The sequence below is a fragment of the Bubalus kerabau genome, chromosome 3 (assembly GCF_029407905.1).
Source record: "Bubalus kerabau isolate K-KA32 ecotype Philippines breed swamp buffalo chromosome 3, PCC_UOA_SB_1v2, whole genome shotgun sequence".
NCBI classification, from domain to species: Eukaryota; Metazoa; Chordata; class Mammalia; order Artiodactyla; family Bovidae; genus Bubalus; species Bubalus kerabau.
Window position 1 is genome coordinate 64711220 of NC_073626.1, and position 11399 is coordinate 64722618.

An 11399-nucleotide genomic window follows, 5' to 3' on the forward strand; every position below is an offset into this window, starting at 1 on the left:
GGGAGGTTTCAAATGCTTTACTCTGTAGCTGATATCAAGGAGATGCCAGCTGAAATTAGGAAGCACTTGGGACAAGTGAAAAAATTTATTACAGGATGGACTAAAGGGGCCCCATTGCTGTCAATGGATGGGAGTTTCTGCTGGCAAGCCCAACAAATGCAAATTAGAGCATTATCTATCCAAGAAAGAGAAGGAAAGGGGATAAAGTAGGAGTAGGAAATAACTGTGGGGGAAAAAAAAATAAACGATCTAGTATTGTCATCTTGAGAAAGTGATATCATTCAGCTATCATCTACTTCAACTCCTGGTAAACTTGATTTGAAAGTTTCTAGTGTATGTAGGAAATGGCAACCCACTCCAGTACTCTTGCATGGAAAATCCCATGGATGGAAGAGCCTGGTAGGCTACAGTCCATTGGGTAGCAAAGAGTCAGACACGACAGAGTGACTTTCTTTTTTTTTTTTTTTTTTCTTTTTATACCCTCTCATCAGAGAAGGCAATGGCACCCCACTCCAGTACTCTTGCCTGGCAAATCCCATGGATGGAGGAGCCTGGTAGGCTGCAGTCCGTGGGATCGCTAGGAGTCAGACATGACTGAGCGACTTCACTTTACTTTTCACTTTCATGCATTGGAGAAGGAAATGGCAACCCACTCCAGTGTTCTTGTCTGGAGAATCCCAGGGATGGGGCTGCCATCTCTAGGGTCGCACAGCGTCGGACACGACTGAAGCGACTTAGCAGACTTAGCAGCAGTGCACATAGGACTGAATGTAGATGGAACTTTCTTTAGCTATGTGTTGTGTACCTAAGGCTTGAGTGTCTGATGTTTGGTGTCTGGGTAGTGAGGAGGACCTTGTATATTCCCTTCCAAGGAGATTTAAGGGCAGTAACTGTTCTTATGGATTCCAAAACAGAAGGATATAAGAAATTGGAACTGTTTAGTTTGGAAATTTGTAGTTGGGTCTTTGAGGAAACTAGAAAAGTTTAGAGTCTAGTTCAGCTTATGGATGTAAAATATAACCTTAAAGACAATTAACAGAATAAGAATCTAATATTTACAATGTGCAAAATTAATTTTTCTCTTAATAATTATTCCTCTTTTTGTCAAAGAGAATCATAGTAAAAACTGATTTGTTTGAATTAATATTGGCCTGATTATTTACAAAAATGCGGCAAGAATAGTGAGTGACCATATAAGCTCTTTTAGAGATTAATTCCCTGGAACCTCCTAAGCAGGGTACTAGCTAGGAAGATTTTTTCCAAGCATATTCTCAACTATGACATTCTAGCCAAAGTCTTGATATTATAGCCAATATTTCCAATTGTTTCCTGTTTAAAGAAGAACAGATTCTTTCTAAACTCATGCAGACAACTCTATTGACATTAAAAGAATATTCATTGACAGTTTCTGAATTTTGAAAGTATCAGGCAGAGAGAAAAAGTAAATGCTTTTTCTTTGTTTAGAAAGGGACATTTTATCAAATTTCTGTAAGTCATAGATAGCTTATGACAAAAAGCTTCCTTAAATCTCATAAATTAAAATGATAAAATCAACAGTGTTTCAAAAGTTATAAAGAGAATTATAACCATCTTGCATAGTCCCACATAATTAATTCTTGTTGATTTTGACCTTAGGTTGAAAGTTTTATGAAGCCATCAATTCCTCCATGAGAGTTTTATAAATTTTTACCTAATTCATTGGTATGATAAGAAAAGAACCCTCTATTCCAGAGTACATGTCAGAGCCCTTTTTGTGAATTTCTCTGAAGATGAAGCACTTGTGCAAAGCCATTTTGGAAAAGCATCAGAGTAAAACAACTGTAAGAGACAAATAACTTTAAAATATCCACAATGAAAGATTTGATGAAAATTGCAATTTACAAAGAAATTTAGCTATTTCTGTGACACATAACTGTTAAGATACTAACTAGAATTACAAGTGATAAAATATCAGAACATACCAGATTACTATGAATTTTATGCAATTCTGAAATACTTATATTAATAACACAAATCCCACAGAAATATAATTTACTAAAAGCTATGCATGTATGTATATATGCATGTGTGCTCAGTCATGTCTGACTCTTTGAGAACCCATAAACTATATAGCCCACCAGCCTCCTCTGAAACGGGATTTTCCTGACAAGAATACTGGAGTGGGTTGCCATTTCCTCCTCCAGAGGATCTTCATGTCCCAGGAATCATCAAACCCGCATTTCCTGTGTCTCCAGCATTGCAGGCAGATTCTTTACCGCTGAGCCACGTGGGAAGCTCTAATAAAAGCTTAGCATCACTTATTTGACAATATTTCCTCCATAACTTAACAAATCAACTAAGTCTAATTAGTATAACATCTCTCCTTTTATAGGGACTTGCCAGGTGTTCTATGGGGTCACAAAGAGTCAGATATGACTGAGCAACATAGCAGGCATACACTTTCCTTTTATAAGGAGAAATAACACACCTTTTGAGATGTTCCAGGGTCCACTGAAAAATTCCGAAGTTAGTTTGAGGTCAAAAAGACTTCATTTAGAACTTAATTTTTTTTAAGGGTGGGTATTGTCAAATGCTAAAACTTTTCAAAATATTTGGTCAAATAGGATCATAGATCAGTGTGACACTATTCTTAGTTACCTAGGTAACCAAAATAGCAATTGAAGACTTCACATAAAAACCTAGATGGTTCCTCTACAGAAATGTAGAGCAAAACTTAGCTCTTTAATTATCAAGAGACTAGGTTTCCTTAATTGAAGGCTCATGTAAACAGTGTGAAGTACAGATGGTAAAACGTAAAATCTTTGTTTTTAAGTAGATTACTGTAAAGGTAGGGGAAAACCTTTCATAAACTCTAATCAGGAACTGATCCATAGTCCAATGAAACTGTTTTTTTTAGCAGATGAAGAAAAATTAAATTCTAGTTTTATCTAATTACACTATTGATATTAAAACTTAATGGGGGGAAAAAAACCTTATGGCAAATTTATTATATCTTATTCAGCTTGATGACACATAAAATACCTTTCCCAGGATAACTTTTCCACAAACCTACAACTTTCTATATCCTTTTAGGTTTTGTCCTTTTTTCTTTTCTTTTTCTGGAACACTCATTTTATTATAGAACAGAATTCTTTATTTTCTTCCTTTCTTTATACTTTATTTCACTGAAAACACATATCCTCCTTTTCATTGCTGTTGTTGTTCAGTCCTCAGTCGTGTCCAACTCTTCGTGACCCTATGGACTGTAGCAAGCCAGGCTTCTCCATCCTTCACCATCTCCTGGAGCTTCTTCAAACTCATGTTCTTTGAGTTGGTGATGCCATCTAACCATTTTAACCTCTTGTCCCCTTCTCCTCCTGCCTTCAATCTTTCCCAGCATCAGGGTCTTTTCTAATGAGTTTGTAATGAGTCTAATGCTCTTCCCATCAGGTACTCAGAGTATTGGAGCTTCAACTTCAGCATCAGTCCTTCCAATGAATATTCAGGACTGATTTCTTTTAGGATTGACTGGTTTTATTTCTTGCAGTCCAAGGGATTCTCAGGAGTCTTCTCCAATACCAGTTCAAAAGTATAAATTCTTTGGTGCTCAACCTTTTTTATGGGCCAAATCTCACATCCATACTACTACTGGTAAAACTATAGCTTAGATTAGATGGACCTTTGTCAGTAAAGTCATGTCTCTGCTTTTTAATATGCTGTCTAGGTTGGTTATAGCTTTTCTTCCAAGGAACAAGCATGTTTTCATGGCTGTAGTCACTACCTGCAGTGATTTTGGAACCCAAGAAAATAAAGCGTCTTACTGTTTCCATTGTTTCTCCATCTATTTGTCATGAAATGATGGGACTAGATGCCATGGTCTTTGTTTTTTGAATGTTGAGTTTTAAGCCAGCTTCTTCACTCTCCTCTCTCACTTTCATCAAGAAGCTCTTTAGTTCCACTTCACTTTCTGCCATTAGGGTGGTATCATATGCAAATCTGAGGTTACTGATAATTCTCCTGGCAATCTTGATTCCAGCTTATGCTTCATCCAGCCTTGCATTTGCATGATGTACTCTGCATATAAGTTAAATAAGTAGGGTAACAATATACAGCTTTGACATAGTTGTTTCCCAATTTTAAGCCAGTCCATTGTTCCATGTCTGGTTCTAACTTTTCATACACAGTAGTTTTCTTTCATCATTATTATTTCTGGTAGTTTCATAAAAGCAAGCAACAAAAATAAACCAAAAACCTTAGCTCTTTTACAAATCAGTCTTGTATTTAAAATTTTTTCTTTCTCTTTTCGCTTAAAATTTCAACTTTATTAGTTCAAATATTATTTTCTCAATTTCGAAAGCATACACAGCTTTTCTAGAAAAGAAATGAGACAAGATAGTTGTTACAGAGTAATTACAGATTTACTTAGAGGAAAGAATTATTGTTTATGCACTACATTAAATTAATATAAATTCTTTCTACATAGTATAGTTAAAATAAACACTACACTTTTGGAAATTACAGCATGAGATTCACTGTCTTACTATGTCTACAGGTTCACCCTGGCATTGCTATGCTAGACTGTAATGAATGAACAGACAGGGGCAACAGGATCTTCACAATACTGCCAAAGAGTGTTGTTTTAAGTGGAGAAGAGAGAATAAAGATTTGAAAGATGGGGAAACAACTTCTAAATTGATGATAGATCTATAAATATCTGGGAAATGACTACCAGAATTCCCAGCCTTACAAATAGTTATAAGAAATGGGAGAATTTATTTTAAATGAGGGTTGCTGCCTGGCTGCAAATCTGGAGACAAGTTAACAAAGTATGAGCATATTAAACAATTATTACAGTCTGACCTTGAGGAGTTACCAGTGATTGTGAACAGGGCAGAAAGGGTGATTATTTTTGTACTGGCCTTTTCAACTGACTGCACAAAACATTTTGTGGCTCAGTTCATTGTGGTATAAGAGCAGTGACTTTCAATCATGCTGAGTCATTCCTTAATAAGAAATATAGTGTATAATGTATACACACACACACACACACATGTATATATACTCACAGGGCTTCCCTGGTAGCTCAACTGGTAAAAAAAAATCTGCCTGTAATAAGGAGATCCAAGTTCAATTCTTGGATCATGAAGACCCCTGGAGAAGGGATTAAACTACCTACTCCAGTATTCCTGGCCTTCCCTGGTACCTTAGATGGTAAAGAATCCACCTGCAATGTGGGAAACCTGAGTTTGATCCCTGGGTTGTGAAGATCCCATGGAGAAGGAAAGGGCTATCCACTACAGTAATCTTGCCTGGAGAATTCCTTTGACAAAGTAGCCTGACAAGTTACAGTTAATTGGGTCACAAAGAGTTGGACACAAGCAACTTTCACAGTCATATGTACTTACATATGTAAAGCCATATATGGAACAAAAATAAAAGTTTAATAAATTGATATGTATTTTATATTTCCAGTATGAAGCATGTGTATTCTGTTTTGCACTTTATGAAACTGGTGTCTTATTTATGTATAGATAATAGACAAATTTATACCAAATCTGTTTATAAATTACAGATAAAATTTGAGATATTGATATATTATCAATTCATCTATATAGACAAATACAGATAATATATATAGCATAATTCACCAATAGCATATGAACAGTTTGAAAAATAAGAAGTTATAATAAATCCTCTGATAGTCGGAAAGTGGGACTGCCACTGTTCTTTATCTTTCAAAGGGGCATTGGCTAGTGTCCTTGAATTCTCTCATCATCAGTTTATACAATTTGCATGGAGTTAATTTATGCTTATTACTCTGTGTTTTAACACTCTCTGGTCTATTTTGGAATCTGAGCCCTTTTCCCAACTTTTAAATTATCTGTAATTTTTCTTTCCAGTGAAAACTAGGAAGCAGGCAACAATGAACTCTCTCTCATATATTAGGATACTGCAGTAGATTAGAAAAATTATAAATATATTAAAAATGATTAGAAATATATTCTCCCTCATAATAATTTTTTTCAATGAAGCATAAAACATGTATATTAAGAGCCCCAAATAACTCTCATTTCTGTGAAAGTTAAAAAGTCAAAACTCAACAACTTATGTTTAGCACTCAGTATTACCATACTATTTGGAACTAATTTAGATATTCAACAAATATCCATTATTTACTTTAACTTAATATAAGCCTTTGGGATTCCCTGATAGCGCAGCTGGTAAAGAATCCACCTGCAGTGTAGGAGACCTCAGTTCAATTCCTGGGTCAGGAAGATCCCTTTCAGAAGGGATAGGCTACTCCCTTGTGGCTTAAATGGTCAAGGCTCCATCTGCAATGTGGGGGACCTGGATTTGATCCCTGGGTTGGGAAGATTCCCTGGAGGAGGACATAGCAACTCACTCCAGAATTCTTGCCTGGAGAATTCCTATGGACAGATGAACCTGGCAGACTATAGTCCATGGGGCCACAAAGAGTCGGACAGGACTAAGCACATCATCTGTTCAGTTCAGTTCAGTCTCTCAGTCATGTCTGACTCTTTGTGACCCCATGAAACTGTAGCACACCAGGCCTCCCTGTCCATCACCAACTCCCAGAGTTTACCCAAACTTATGTCCTTTGAGTCGGTGATGCCATCCAACCATCTCATCCTCTGACATCCCCCTTTCCTCCTGTCCTCAATCTTTCCCAGCATCAGGGTCTTTTCAAATGAGTCAGCTCTTCACATCAAGTGGCCAAAGTATTGGAGTTTCAGCTTCAGCATCAGTCCTTCCAATGAAAACCCAGGACTGATCTCCTTTAGGATGGACTGGTTGGATGTCCTTGCAGTCCAAGGGACTCTCAAGAGTCTTCTCCAACACCACAGTTCAAAAGCATCAATTCTTCGACACTCAGCTGTTTTCACAGTCCAAATCTCACATCCATACATGACTACTGGAAAAACCATAGCCTTGACGAGACGGACCTTTGTTTGCAAAGTAGTGTCTCTGCTTTTTAATATGTTGTCTAGGCTGGTCATAACTTTCCTTCCAGGAAATAAGCGTCTTTTAATTTCATGACTGCAATCACCATCTGCAGTGATTTTGGAGCCCCCTAAAATAAAGTCAGCCACTGTTTCCACTGTTTCCCCATCTGTTTGCCATGAGGTGATGGGACCAGATGCCATGATCTTAGTTTTCTGAATGTTGAGCTTTAACCCAACTTTTTCACTCTCCTATTTCACTTTCATCAAGAGGCTCTTTAGCACAGCATAGTACAATATAAACTTTTATCTTATTTATAATTGTTAAAAATGCTGTGCTTTTACTGATTATGCTTGGGTTCAGTTCAGTTCAGTCGCTCGGTCATGTCCGACTCTTTGCAACCCCATGAATCGCAGCACGCCAGGCCTCCCCGTCCATCACCAACTTCGGAGTTCACTCAGACTCACGTCCAGCGAGTCAGTGATGCCATCCAGCCATCTCATCCTCTGTTGTCCCCTTATCCTCCTGCCCCCAATCCCTCCCAGCATCAGAGTCTTTTCCAATGAGTCAGCTCTTCGCATGAGGTGGCCAAAGTACTGGAGTTTCAGCTTCAGCATCATTCCCTCCATTAAATATTTAACTATCATCTTAAATTGTTTTTCTTGTTGACAAATTCTGCAACAGAAATAGCATGGCTTAATTTCATCAGTAAACCCAGGTCAAAAAGGTTCTATGTTTGCATTATATTCAACATTGATAAATGTGAAGATATGCCTTTTTCACATTAAGCCAACAAATTTAAACTAACTTTTACTTCTCAAAGATTACCTCAGATCACATGAACTCAAAAAAACATTTGGGTTAATATCTATATTTCTGATAATATACTTGATTTGTATAAACATGTAATATTTCTTTGCAAGTGTTAATCACTCAGTTGTGTCTGACTCTTTGTGATTCCATGGATGCCAGGTTCCTCCATCCATGGAATTTTTTAGGCAAGAATACTGGAGTGGGTAGCCATTCCCTTCTCCAGGGGATCTGCCCTACCCAGGTATAGAACTTGGGTGTTCTGCATTGCAAGTCTGATTCTTTATCACAGGGCCACCATTTCTTATGGGCCAATTAAATAGTGTTCTTTACAAACAAATTTTGACGATGCGACCTAGAGGTAGAAAAATATTATGTACTTAGGATATACACATGTAGACGTGTAAGATATACAGATAGACACATACATCTTACAGGTTTTTTTTAAAATGTAATATTAGCCATATTTCAGGTAGAAAACTCAAAGGAATAGTTGGATCCAAGTTGTATGTCTGGCAAACTCAGTGAGTTAAGTTTACTTGCTCAGATAGCCAAAGTCTTTACTAAAGAAATTTTATTTGCATGCTGTAAGTCATGCAGAGTACATCATGAGAAACTCTGGACTGGAAGAAACACAAGCTGGAATCAAGATTGCAGGGAAAAATATCAATAACCTCAGATATGCAGATGACACCACCCTTATGGCAGAAAGTGAAGAGGAACTAAAAAGCCTCTTGATGACAGTGAAAGTGGAGAGTGAAAAAGTTGGCTTAAAGCTCAACATTCAGAAAATGATCATGGCATCCGGTCCCATCACTTCATGGGAAATAGATGGGGAAACAGTGGAAACAGTGTCAGACTTTATTTTTGGGGGCTCCAAAATCACTGCAGATGGTGACTGCAGCCATGAAATTAAAAGACGCTTACTCCTTGGAAGGAAAGTTATGATCAATCTAGATAGCATATTCAAAAGCAGAGACATTCCTTTGCCAACAAAGGTCCATCTAGCCAAGGCTATGGTTTTTCCAGTGGTCATGTATGGATGTGAGAGTTGGAATGCGAAGAAAGCTGAACACTGAAGAATTGATGCTTTTGAACTGTGGTGTTGGAGAAGACTCTTGAGAGTTCCTTGGACTGCAAGGAGATCCAACCAGCCCATTCTGAAGGAGATCAGCCCTGGGATTTCTTTGGAAGGAATGATGCTGAAGCTGAAACTTCAGTGCTTTGTCCACCTCATGCGAAGAGTTAACTCATTGGAAAAGACTCTGATGCTGGGAGGGATTGGGGGCAAGAGGAGAAGGGGATGACAGAGGATGAGATGGCTGGATGGCATCACTGACTCAATGGACGTGAGTCTGAGTGAACGCCGGGAGTTGGTGATGGACCGGGAGGCCTGGCATGCTGCAATTCATGGGGTCGCAAAGAGTCGGACATGACTGAGGGACTGAACTGAACTGAAGTCATTTTATCTTAGAAGCTTCTGTGTACCAGTTAAAGAATGTATTCCATTGTCTCTGAGAGTTTTGGGATTCTATCCTTTATGGTTACTCTTATAAATCTTACAGAAAACAAAGATTCCCAAGAATGGCTGTTATAATTTCAAATTATCAAAAAACTCATTCATTTTTCCAGAAAAGCACAAGATCCTGGTCCAAGGACTAGGTGGAAGCTATTCTGCCTTTGGATTACCTATAAAACCTTAATTATGATGGGTCCTGTTTTGCAACATCTATTCTAAATCACCAAATCACATTTCCCCCCTATTGAACAGGATAAGTGGTTTACCAAGAAGGTTCATAAGAATAGATACCTAATAAAGCTGGAGAGCTCAAAATGAAAAGAGAATGAAATTCAGATGCAGGAGAAACCCTCAGACTCCAGGATGAATGAGAAAGCACGTTGTCATATATGAGCTTTATCATGTTGAGGTAGGTGGCTCAGTGGTAAAGAATACGCCTACCAATGCAGGCGACGTGGATTCGAGGAACTTTGTGGGTACTAACATTTGTTTGCTCACCAGCCTAGGGATTGTTGGGGTCTTCTTTGTCTCCCTCTCTGATTATCAAATAATGTCAACCACAAAAACAAAGTAGCCAGTTATTTTACCAGCAAAATGGGTTGATTTGGATGTAGCTGCTGCCACTGCTAAGTCACTTCAGTAGTGTCCGACTCTGTGTGACCCCATAGACGGCAGCCCACCAGGCTCCCTTGTCCCTGGGATTCTCCAGGCAAAAACACTGGAGTGGGTTGCCATTTCCTTCTCCAATACATGAAAGTGAAAAGTGAAAGTGAAGTTGCTCAGTCGTGTCCAACTCCTAGAGACCCCATGGACTGTAGCCTACCAGGCTCCTCCGTCCATGGGGTTTTCCAGGCAAGAGTACTGGAGTGGGGTGCCATTGCCTTCTGCATTGGATGTAGCAGGTAATTATAATTCAAGATGGGGGAGTAGAAGTACATGTGTTCATTTTCTTCTGTGAGAACTCCAAAATTGCAACTGCTGAATAACCATTGACAGGAGAATGTTAGATCCCACAAAAAAAGATACCCCATGCCCAAGGGCAAAAGGGAAGCCCAAACAAGGTGGTTGGAGGGGCAAAATTGTCTTTGGAATCAAACCCCATATCTACCAGAGATGCTCAGCTGGCTAAAACAAACATTGTGCACACTAGGATCCAGGGACCACATAAGAGATGGAGACAGACCTGCCTTTGAGTGTTTAAGTGTCTCCTGTGGAGGCATGGGTCAGCAGTGGTCTACCACAGGGACAGGGGCTCTGGCTTAGGAGACCTGGGAGGTGTGGCGTGTTAGTCCCACCATAGAGCCACTGAGCAGACAACCTGGAACTGGAGAACAATTATAAAACAGAAGTTCTCACACAGTTGTGAAAGTTCTAGGGCCCACAACAGATTTCCCAACCTGAGGATCCAGCAAAGGGACTGAGAACCCCCAGGGAATTTGACTTTGAAGGTCAGTGGGATTTGGTTACAGAACTTATACAGGACTGAGAAAAAAAGACTCTCAGAGGGCACAAACAAAAGCTAGAGTGCACCAGGACCCAGGAAGTAGGAACAGTGACCCCATAAGAGACTGAGCCAGAATTGTCTGTGAGTGTCCAGGAGTCTTTGTTGGAGGCATGGGTCAACAGTGGCCTGCCACAGGGTCAGGGCACTGACTATATTACCGGGAGCCTCAGGGTGCTGGCATAAACCCTTTCGAAAGAGGTAACCATTACCTCCATTACCCCTACCATAGTTTGGCCTCTATGATACCCCAGGACAAAGTACAGGGATGAAATACACCCATCAACAGATTGATTATACTCTTTGCAGCCAAAGATGGAAAAGCTCTATACAGTCAGCAAAAACAAGACCAAGAGCTTACTATGGCTCATGTCATGAACTCCTTATGGCCAAATTCAGACTTATATTGAAAGTAGGGAAACCATTAGACCATTTTAGTATGACCTAAATCAAATCCTTTATGATTAGACAGTTAAGTGACAAATAGATTCAAGAGATTAGATCTGATAGATGAGTGCCTGAAGAACTATGGATAGAGGTTCATAACATAATATAGGAGGTGGTGATCAAAACTATCCCCAAGAAAAAGAAAGGCAAAATGATTATCTGAGGAGGCCTTACAAGTAG